Source organism: Macadamia integrifolia, unplaced genomic scaffold (assembly GCF_013358625.1).
Source record: "Macadamia integrifolia cultivar HAES 741 unplaced genomic scaffold, SCU_Mint_v3 scaffold_267A, whole genome shotgun sequence".
Taxonomy (NCBI): domain Eukaryota; kingdom Viridiplantae; phylum Streptophyta; class Magnoliopsida; order Proteales; family Proteaceae; genus Macadamia; species Macadamia integrifolia.
This window is the reverse complement of record NW_024870659.1, coordinates 79,375-89,617: the sequence shown is the minus strand read 5'-3', so window position 1 is coordinate 89,617 and position 10,243 is coordinate 79,375. Positions and strand designations below refer to the sequence as shown.

Here is a 10,243-nt window from a genome sequence, read left to right as displayed (position 1 = left end):
GGCTTTTTCAAGAGGTGGGAGTTTCCTTTGCAATGCCATTATAGTGGTAGGGGAAAGAGACTGAGAGAAAAAAAAGTTGGGTTATGGTCACCATATATTTGATTGATATAGAGATTATACACCTAGAACTGTTTAATGCAAGACTGTTTATTGGATAAATATGCACTAATACATGTTTAATATACGCTCAAGACAGATACACTTTACATAATTTATGATACAATTACTAGAGTTCTAATTAACACAAACAACCCCATGGAAAATGAGTATTAAAAGGAAGCTACATAAAGCCAAAAAGACACAGCTGAACTTAATCAACTTCTATTTATACACAGACCATAAAATGTACAGACAGTCCCATCCATCTCCCAAAATCTTCAAAATTGGAAAGATTTTGACAGAAAATGAGGCTATTACACTGGACCACATCTAAACAATTAAGAGAAAACCTAACACTGCAGCTGCTTTCAATTGTAGCAGCAATAATCCCAACTCAATCACAGAGGATGAACCAAATAGAGACAAAGTTAACAAGCAGAACCTTATGGACAGTTTTAATCTAATGACTACACCAATACCCTCTCTTACAAATGACAAATAGAACAACATTTTCAAGTCTGAAATATTCCAATCTAAACTTAGATCCCATCAATGGGGTTCTGCAGACTTCCACCGAGCAGAGACATCAGACCCCCACCGTGGACCCTCCCCTCAGGGACCATAAAATCAAAGCTCCTGTTCCCCCTACCCCCATTGCTTCCTGCGGCGTCCCTCTCAATGCCCAAAAGCCCTGAAGAGGATGTTGATTTCATTGAAGAAGGAACCAATACCTGAGAAGGTATGAGTTGTTGTCTTTTTGCAGGCTTTTCTAGCGAGTCGTCATAATCAGAAGCGGCACTCACTCCGGAAGAGTAGTACTCATCCAAGCTGCTCCCCACTGTGGAAACTGAAACAAGCCCATGGAAGAGTCCAGGCCCGAGCATTCCACTCTTGCTTGTCTCTTGGTCCTGCGCCATGTTACCATGAGCTGCACAAAGCCCACTCTTTCCCCTTGAAAATTTCTCACATGTTCCCTGTCCCCATGTACATCGTTTCCCCCCACCATGGGCCTTGCAGAAATCTGTGCTCCCTTGAGCACTCTTCCCACAGTTCTCAATTCGGCACTCGCTTCCCACCACCATGTCTGACACAACAATCGGTGCGCCCACGTGCACTCTTAGTGCAGCCTGGAACGGCACACCTCTTGCCTCCACCATGTGCAACACAGTAATCAGTCCCACCATGTACACTCTTTGGGCAAATGCCTCCACCCTCAAACAGGCAGCGCTTCCCCCCACCATGCCCCTTGCACAGCGGTGTGCTTCCTTCAGCACCTTTGGTGCACCCTGCAAATATGCACCGCTTTCCCCCACCATGGGCCTTACAATGCATGGTGCTACCCTGTGCCCCTTTGGTGCATCCAGGGTACTGGCACCTCCGACCCCCTCCATGAGAGATGCACAACCCAGCCTGCCCCTCAGCACTACGGGTGCACCCTTCCACCTTGCACCTTTTGCCCCCTCCATGCCTGATGCACAGTCCTGACTTCCCCCTCGCTGCCTTGGAGCATCCAGGCTGTCCACACCGCCTACCACCTCCATGTGCTATGCAGAAATCTGTCTTCCCCTCGGCACTTTTGGTGCATCCTAGTTGCTGGCATCTCCTGCCACCCCCATGGGCCTTGCAGTATGCAGTTCTGCTCTCAGCACCCTTATTGCATCCTGGTTTCTGGCATCTCTGCCCACCTCCATGGGCAATACAGAGACCTGATGCTCCCCTTGCCCCCTTTGTACACCCTTCAAACTTGCACTTCTTAGGATGGTGGGTGTGGTGACTTGCAGACTCAGACATAGAGCTTGTTGAGTAATCTGTGGTGACTGAAGGCTCAGAACTCAAGTGAGAATGATGTTGCAGGTTGCTGGTCCCACGCTCTAAAAGCTCTTGGGTCTGGAGTGGAACTTTACCACTATCCAGCCTAGGAGCCAGAAGAAGGGACGGCATATAACCACCTGATCTCTTGGCTGAAGTCGAACCCTCATCAACAATTGGAATAAATTGTCTACTTTGGCCAAGGAGGCAGGAAGTACTGAGGTTGCTCTTGGAGGAAACTGAATTCTCATCCATGTCCAGATCATCTCCAGTCCCTCTAGAAAGGCCAAGTTTTAAGATATGAGTATCGTCTGCAGATGATGATGCTCGGACAGATGTGACAGATTCCTTGATTTTTCTTATCCCAACAGGGTAATACTCACCATGGTAGGAGCTGGGGGTGGGTCCCAGTCCAAGTACTAACCTGCAGCCGTCATCAGGAGTTTTAGCAGAAAACACACCATGGTTACGCCCAGAAGCCCCAGACCTAGCAGTATTGCATGTTCCATAGCCAAGACAGTCCAGACGCAGAGCAGTATCACCAAAATTTTCATTTTTTGTCAGCTCACCATTACCGAGAACCATCACATCCGTCATGTTGAGATCCATTCTCTGTATGCTATAAAGAAGCTGTAAAAAGAAGGAAACAGAGGGATTGAGTGCAAAGTCACTACAGACTTTGATGCCTTCCTAGAAGATCAGCCATACAACAAAGCAATTCCGGGGATTCACGTGGCAAAACCAAATGAACAAATCGAAAGAACTTGAACAAATGAGCACCACCGCTGACAAATCCTGATGTGTCTGATCTGTCCATTGCAACTGGTGAGGATTCAAATTCAACCTAAATACCAGAGCACTTAGTCCCAACAGTATCTTATCACATTTCTAGGAAAGAAGCCTTTCATGAGAAAAGTCAAAATTGAAAAGATGACGGGATCCACAGTGCATCTTTTGCTCCTTGTCGAAGAATTCTCAAGTTTCATTGAACCTGAAAAGGAAGAAATATCTCAGAATTTGAAAATATTAATTACTCGATAGATTCTAAACAAAGCATTAAGCAACATATTGCGTATTTTTACTTCTTGTATACAACTATACATAAACAAAAATCATATACTTGAGTACCCAGTTAAATTGTATGTTGATTGAAAATCTGGAAATCACCTATGTCTAATATTAGCCAGCAACAGATTACTTCAGTTGTGGAGTTAATCATGTGCTGTCCAGATTCCAGACTCCAGACTCCAGACCCTCCATTCTACAATAAGTTAAAATATTGTCTCAAAAGAACGGTTTTCCCTAGAAAAATAATCTCAGTCCATTTTTCTATATTGTGTACGCTGCTTAGTTCACATGAAGCCACATCAATTTTGAATTACCTGGGTATCAAAAAAATATTCTGATTTTCCCAAGTACAAGACACCTACCTCAACTGGCTTTAACACGAAAATAAAACAAGAAGACAGTCCTAACCACCTATTCTGGAGCTAAGACATGAGAGAGAGAGTGGGGGGGGGGGTGGAAGGTAGGTATGAACAAAGGTTCCTTTTACTTCAACAGTAAATATTTCTTAGTAACCAAACTTCCAACTGATTTTCTTAGTGTTGCTTTCCTTAAAGCTTCCTGACAGGGTAGTTACACTACTGCATTTTAAGATCACATCCATATGGTCAACTTGATGGGTAAGGGAGCCTCAGACCAGACTGAACCTCTTCCCATACCATTTGGTCATACTAAGAAAGTTCTCTTCAGAGAACGGAGTACCTGGCAAGAAATGACTCAAGATTTCCAATCTTCACAGAAAACCGTTAGTTTTAATCCAGTGGCACTTTAGGCAAGAAAACCACTCTAAAATGATTCATCCACAATAGCCGCTAGCCCCAAATGAAACAGAGATGCTACTGGAGAACCTCAAAATCAGGCTTTACAGGTCGTATGGGTGGTTCCTGCTCTTCCCAGCTAATATCCCAAAACAAGGAAAATAAAACATTCCTGCACCCCACCACCCCCAAGAACTGGATGAACACACACATGAAGCTAAAAGATTGCCACATATGCCACGCATCCAATGTCAACATCTTCATATTACCATGAGAGTGCAATAAGTATCTTGTAGATACTACAAGATCTCTTAACCAAATTCAATAGGAAAAACCCTCAATAGCTCACAATGGACAACTGCTTGTCACTCTTCACTATGTTAGACTATCTTGTTGCCTAAAGCAATGATCTATTCAAAGCACAGCCATCTTCACTTGTTTCATCCCTAAGAGTAATCAATCCAAAAAAAAAGCACTTTGCATGAATTTAAAGGGAGAAGAAAGAAAAACATTGTGGCTCCTTTGTTAAGTTTGTCTCGAATTCTTAACCTGTTTTGAAGATTAATCCGATCTGACATATTTTGGTGGCGATCCGAATGGAAAGTTTTTTGAGATCTATGATGGAAGTAGAGGAGTTGGGCCGATAGGCCCAAGCTCGAAGCCCATCACTGATCTCGTATGGGGGTATGGTTAGACCGGATTGACCGCAACCCGATGGGTCAACCCGCGATTTGGAGTATATATATATATATATATAATGTACTGTTGCTTGTTGAAAGATTCATTGTATTTTGGGGTTTTTTTAAGCTAGGGTGATTTTTCTCGCCACTGCTTGAGTGTAATCTCTCTTCTACATAGTGAAACATCTTCTTCTTCGCCCGAGGATCTAGCACACCACCCTGGTGTGTGAACCTCGTTAAATCTCTATGTCGTGCGGATCTATTGTCTCTTTATTTTTCGTGTTTCTTAGTGTTTGATCCAACACCTTTTACAGTCAAGTTTCAGATCACAACTAAAATTGAGGAATGGAAAATTCAAACCCAAATGATGCCCTTATACAAGAGAAAAGAAATGGATCATGTGACAAGTAGCCAAATGAGAAAAACCAAACACTCTATATACATGGTGGGCTATTAAAAGTTAAGAATTTTCCAACACGTACAGTTCATCTACTGGTTAACAGTGTAACTGCAACACATCTCAACTTAAAATTCCTTTTGAATTTAGAAGAATTAGTATTTACCAAGTCATTGTAAGAACATTACGTTTGAAATACTACTCTCTCAAATTCAACAAGAAAACCTACTCCCCCCATTAACAAAGGGCCGCACCGTGATTGGTGCATTCTCCAAGGTGACAGCTTTGAGAACCCTCTCCCATGAAAAAAAAACGATACTTCTATTTATTTTAAAGAATAAAAATGGATCAAACTACTATTTTATCTGACAACAAAAGTACCCTAAATCTTTAAAAAAGATACAGAGAAATTTAGAAAAATAGAAACGAAATACAAGAAAAGAGATGCAAAGAAATTCTAGCTCCAACTACTTAATTGTAGTATCATCAAGCTTCTGAAAGATATCATGTTTAGGGACCAGAGAATGGAAGCACAGAAAACTAAACACATCCATAACTTCAAAAATTAATTTCCCTTAAAATACGCCGTAAAATAAATAATTTACCTGGTAAATTAGAAAGTTCCAGAGAACCTCTATACAAAAAGAGCACAAGCTATAGTGCACAATTTGAAAACCAGTCCAAGCTTCAGAAAAAAAAAAAGGAGCAAAATAATTTAAAAGACGTGAAAATTATTCAGAAGCCAGTTTCTTCTGATCCATTTATTCTGTTGGAGCTCTTGAAATAAGAATACATCAGAAGATCCAACAGTCGTTATTCCCATCAGTTCCAATCAATTCTGAAGAGAAAATCACCCCGATGAGATGGCTTATAAACATTTATGATTAATACTCCTTGAAATTCAATCTCAAGCATAAATATCAGAACTAAAAAGAAGAGAGGGAGCAGTCCTACAGATCTAACAGGTAGGCTCATAGCTAATCTTTCCCAGCAACACTTTGGATCTTAACTTACTACATTGGACCATCAGAAGGCCTCAGCCACCACTTCAAGTAAAAAATAAATGTCAAACTGCAGCAACTCGAATCGAAAATTCCATAGATCCTCACAAAATCGAAACTGAAAGCACTTAAACAGACATGATTTCAGACCAAAACCACTAAAAAGCAAGCTGGAAGTCCAATCTCCCACCAACCAGAGCCTTAACGAACTGGAGAAAGAAAAAAACACAATATAGTAGCCAACAAGATCAAGACCAACAACTTTTCTTTGAAACAGGGAACAAAAACAGAAGAATACCAACATAGCCACGAATCCCAACAAAACAAGTCGGTCTACCAAGAAAATAAAAATTACAAACCACATACTTATAAAATATCTGAGAAGAAATCACCAACACTTAATTTGAAACGTATATAAGAATGAATCAAAAAGAGAAAAGCAAAAGCTTTACACTCAAGGAAGCTAAAAGCAATCCTTTATACAATCAATTATTAGACAGAGTAATAGAAAAAGGAAAATTAATAAACTCAGACCAATTCACCACAAAGAAAAATCCCTAACCACCAAAAACGAAAGCTTTCAACCACTCAAAACAGAAAAATCCATACACAAGGAATTCGAAAAAACGAATAAATAAACCATCCGCACAAATAGAACGAAGAAGCAGAAGAAATATACCTGACAGACCTCCACGACATCTAGAGCAGATTGAAGGAGTGAATAGTGATTGAACTGTGAACAGCAGAAGAGGAGGGGGAGAAGGAGAAGGAGAAGGAGAAGAAGACGGAGAGAGAGAAGGCGGAGGAGGAGGGGAAGAGGAGAAAAGAGGTAGAGCGCCAGCGAGAGCAACCCAAGGAGTATATAAAGTAAGTAGATAAAATATCAGAGCAGAAGAAATTAATTTAAGTTAAAAAAGGAAATTAATTTAATTAATTTGCGAATATTGGTTTCTGCTGAGCTAATAAACGGAAAAGCTGAGCTGGCAAACGGCGACGTCTCCAGTTCAGTTGGGTATGTGACGCGCCGAGCCGGTTAGCGTTGCGAAGGTCTAAAACATTGCCGGCTCATCTTGCGGGGTCCACACTCGCGTGCCGGGCGAGAGGGCGACCGTTTTCTGCTACTCTTTTTGTCTTTTTCGTCTCAAAGGTGTCGCCATCCGCAGAAACAGTAGACCGCACACAGAAAAATGCGGTTGAGTACTGTACTGAACTGTTCCAGTGTGGGCCCCATTTTGATGCTCCCCATGTGACGTTAAAACTCCAAAGTTAGGCTGTCAAAACTCGAAAGTTCGCCCGAACTGGACGAATTGATTGAAGTCCGAGATCGGTCCGCTTGATTATTAATCAAGCGGTAATGATGCAAAGTAGTGGCTCGACGATTGTTGGATTGGGACGGATCAAATACTAAAACCACTAATAATTGAATTAGTCAATTAACTCGTTTATATTCTATTTATAGCCTGATTATCTAAATTACTTTAATGTCTAATTATGGATGAAAAATTGATCGATCAAATAGAAATATATCCACATTCTAATCCATAAGCCCCGATTATCTTAATAGATAGAAATATTGGGTGACCTTTAATGATGGGGACCAATTAGATCCAATCGAGACCAACCGATTGACACCCTAACTTCATAACAACCCAATTGGTGATTTTGTAATTTATGCTTTTTTTTTTTTTGGTAGGATCCATACTTACTTAGTAATTAATGATATGATGGTATTACTCTTTACCAACAAAAAAAAAATGATGGTATTATTTTTCACTCCAATGATTGAGGGTGGTATAAATATATATAAAAAAAAATACAGGAATTAGGGTTTACAAGGGTGGGAGGGGTACCACTCCTTTTCCTTTACGAAAGTTGTGCTTTTTGTGATTTCCATCTCATAATCACAGCCTTTTCCCAGAGGGTTGAATTTTTTTCTACCAAAGTCAAATGTTTGTAGGGAAAACAGGCATATTTCAAAGTAAAATATATTTAAAAAAAAAATTCAATCTTCATGTTTGGTTGGGAGTAAAATGTAAATATTTTTCTATAAAATTAAATATATTTTACAAGAAATATAGAAATTTTCTTTTCCTTTACTTCCATTAAACAAAGCCTATTATAGAAAACCCTTCCAACTATTAGAAAGTCGCATCCCCTCCATCAAAAATATGAGAGGGATCCACTTCCCGGTTAATATTGGCATTTTACACACTAATACACTATTAATCGTAAAATAGAAAGAAAAAACAACATATTTAATGAGGAGGGAGAGAAGGGAGGTTCACATATTCAATGACGAGAGGAGATAGAATGAGAGGGAAGTACACATTGACAGCATGTACTATATTTTTCTTTAAAAAAATAATATATATAAGCACAGGCATACATGTTATTTGGGTGTGATGATATCTACGATTGAATTGAAAATTGCACCAGAGAGAGTGCCCCGTGGTTATACATGGGGACCCACACGTTAGGGATGAGAAAGGGTAGTGATCAACCACCTTCTTCTATTGGATCCTACTTAGATTTCCATACTGATAGTGTGGGGATTCTCTTTCACCCTATTCCCAAACCTTGTGTGCTCGCATATTTATGAAAGGTCGTAGGAGATTCCCCTATGTTGACAACACGGGGAATGCTTGCCTAAAAATAAAAAGGTTATATAGAGGAGTTAATATTACCTTGGTGGTAGCTTTTTTAAGTTGATGATGGAGAGATGGGATTGAATCATGTATAATTTTAAGAAATTTTAAGACAGATTAGATATGAATTTTAATAATAAAATATATATATATATATATATTAAACATTCATTTGTAAGACATTCTTATTCTACAGACAAGTTGTTAAGTTAGGAAGGGAACAAAAAAAAGGGTGAAGCATATGGAGATACTCTCTAAGATAAATAAACACGAAGGTGCATAGCTATTCAATTCTGTTATAATTCTTTTTTTTTTTTTATTTGAAAACACTTATTTATTATTGTTCATGCATGTACAAATCCTCTAAAGTTTAAGCATACCATGAATCAAAATCCCACTCCTTCAATGCATTAGAAGGGTCTTAGAACTTGAGAAAAAAAAATTAATAGATAGATCAATTTTTTTTGTTAATTTGTGTCACAGGAGAACACATTTTTATAATTCAAAATGATTTTAGCTTATATAAATTGAATCTCAAGTCTAAACCAATACTTTGGATGAGTGGTTGGCATGATCCACCTTGCGCAGAAATAAGAGAAGATTATTCGAGAAAACATTATCCTTAGTCTTAAGAGTTAGAGCAAAGAAAAATGTAAAACATGGGATTGTCTGAACGACACATCTATAAGTATATTTAGAATATATAACCTTCTTTTATTCGTTCCTTGTCTTATTCACAGAAGTCAGAAGTTAAAAAGAGTTTTCAAAATAACTTAAAATACATTTACCTTTAAGTTAAAAAGATGTCTTCGATTAAAAGGATAAAAAAAAATTAGGTTACAATCTGACACCTTAAGGAATGGCAATAAGAAAATCCCAAACATAACATGGCAATGACAATAATAGCCTCGCACAGCCCCAACTGCATTGCACCACTTGGTATCCCATATTCTTTTTATTTTTTATTTTTTTCATGAGATTTTTACTCTATGTGGTCCAATCCAATTTTTCTATATAATACATAGATAATCAAAAGTATTTAATGTCTAAAATGCTCTAACCATTAGTTACTTAAAATATATAATTCCATGAAAGCCTTGAATCTAAATAAATATTACACTCCAAAAATGCGTAGGTCATGAAATCGTAATGCTCGACATCAATCTTTCTTTTTCTTTTTCTTTTTTTGTATGTGAAATATTTCTCTTTCCACTTAAAGGAGGATGTGTGGGTTGTCCTCTTCTAACTTTAGGTTAATTATCATTAGACGTGGCCAATCCATAAGGTCCCCTATCCATCTCATTGTCAAAATAACAGTTTCTCTCTTCCTATACAGCTCAATTTGATGACCCATCAAAAGAAGAAATCTAAAAGACCTACTAAGAATATTTTTATTAATGTCAATGGTTAGTTTTGTAAGGATTATCATTACTTTAAAAAAAAAAAAAAATTGTTGCACTTCCTTAATTAAGTGAATTTGGTTTATAATCCAAGAGCTTGTCTTGAACAAGTCAATCACAGTTGTGTTCGATATGATCTTTCATATTAAAGTAGTGTTTTATATGCATTTTTAGAATAGATTTTGGGTCTATAATGCATTTTGAAGCAAGAAAATAGTGAAAAATCGAGTTTCATAATGCTTTCTAAACTAAAAATCTATTCTAAGAATACATATTGAAGACAACCTAGATTTACAACCTTCAATGTATAGAATGGTAGGGAAAACTAGAAGAAGGGAAAAAGGGTAGTCCTATTGTTATCTATGGGAGTTCATGCCAGATCATGAAAA

The 10,243-nt window shown here is 38.4% G+C and overlaps 1 pseudogene; it reads right to left on the bottom strand.

Annotated features, from left to right (window-relative positions):
- Positions 1-305: 305 nt before the first annotated feature.
- Positions 306-6,654, bottom strand: LOC122071564 (annotated as a pseudogene).
- Positions 6,655-10,243: the final 3,589 nt, after the last annotated feature.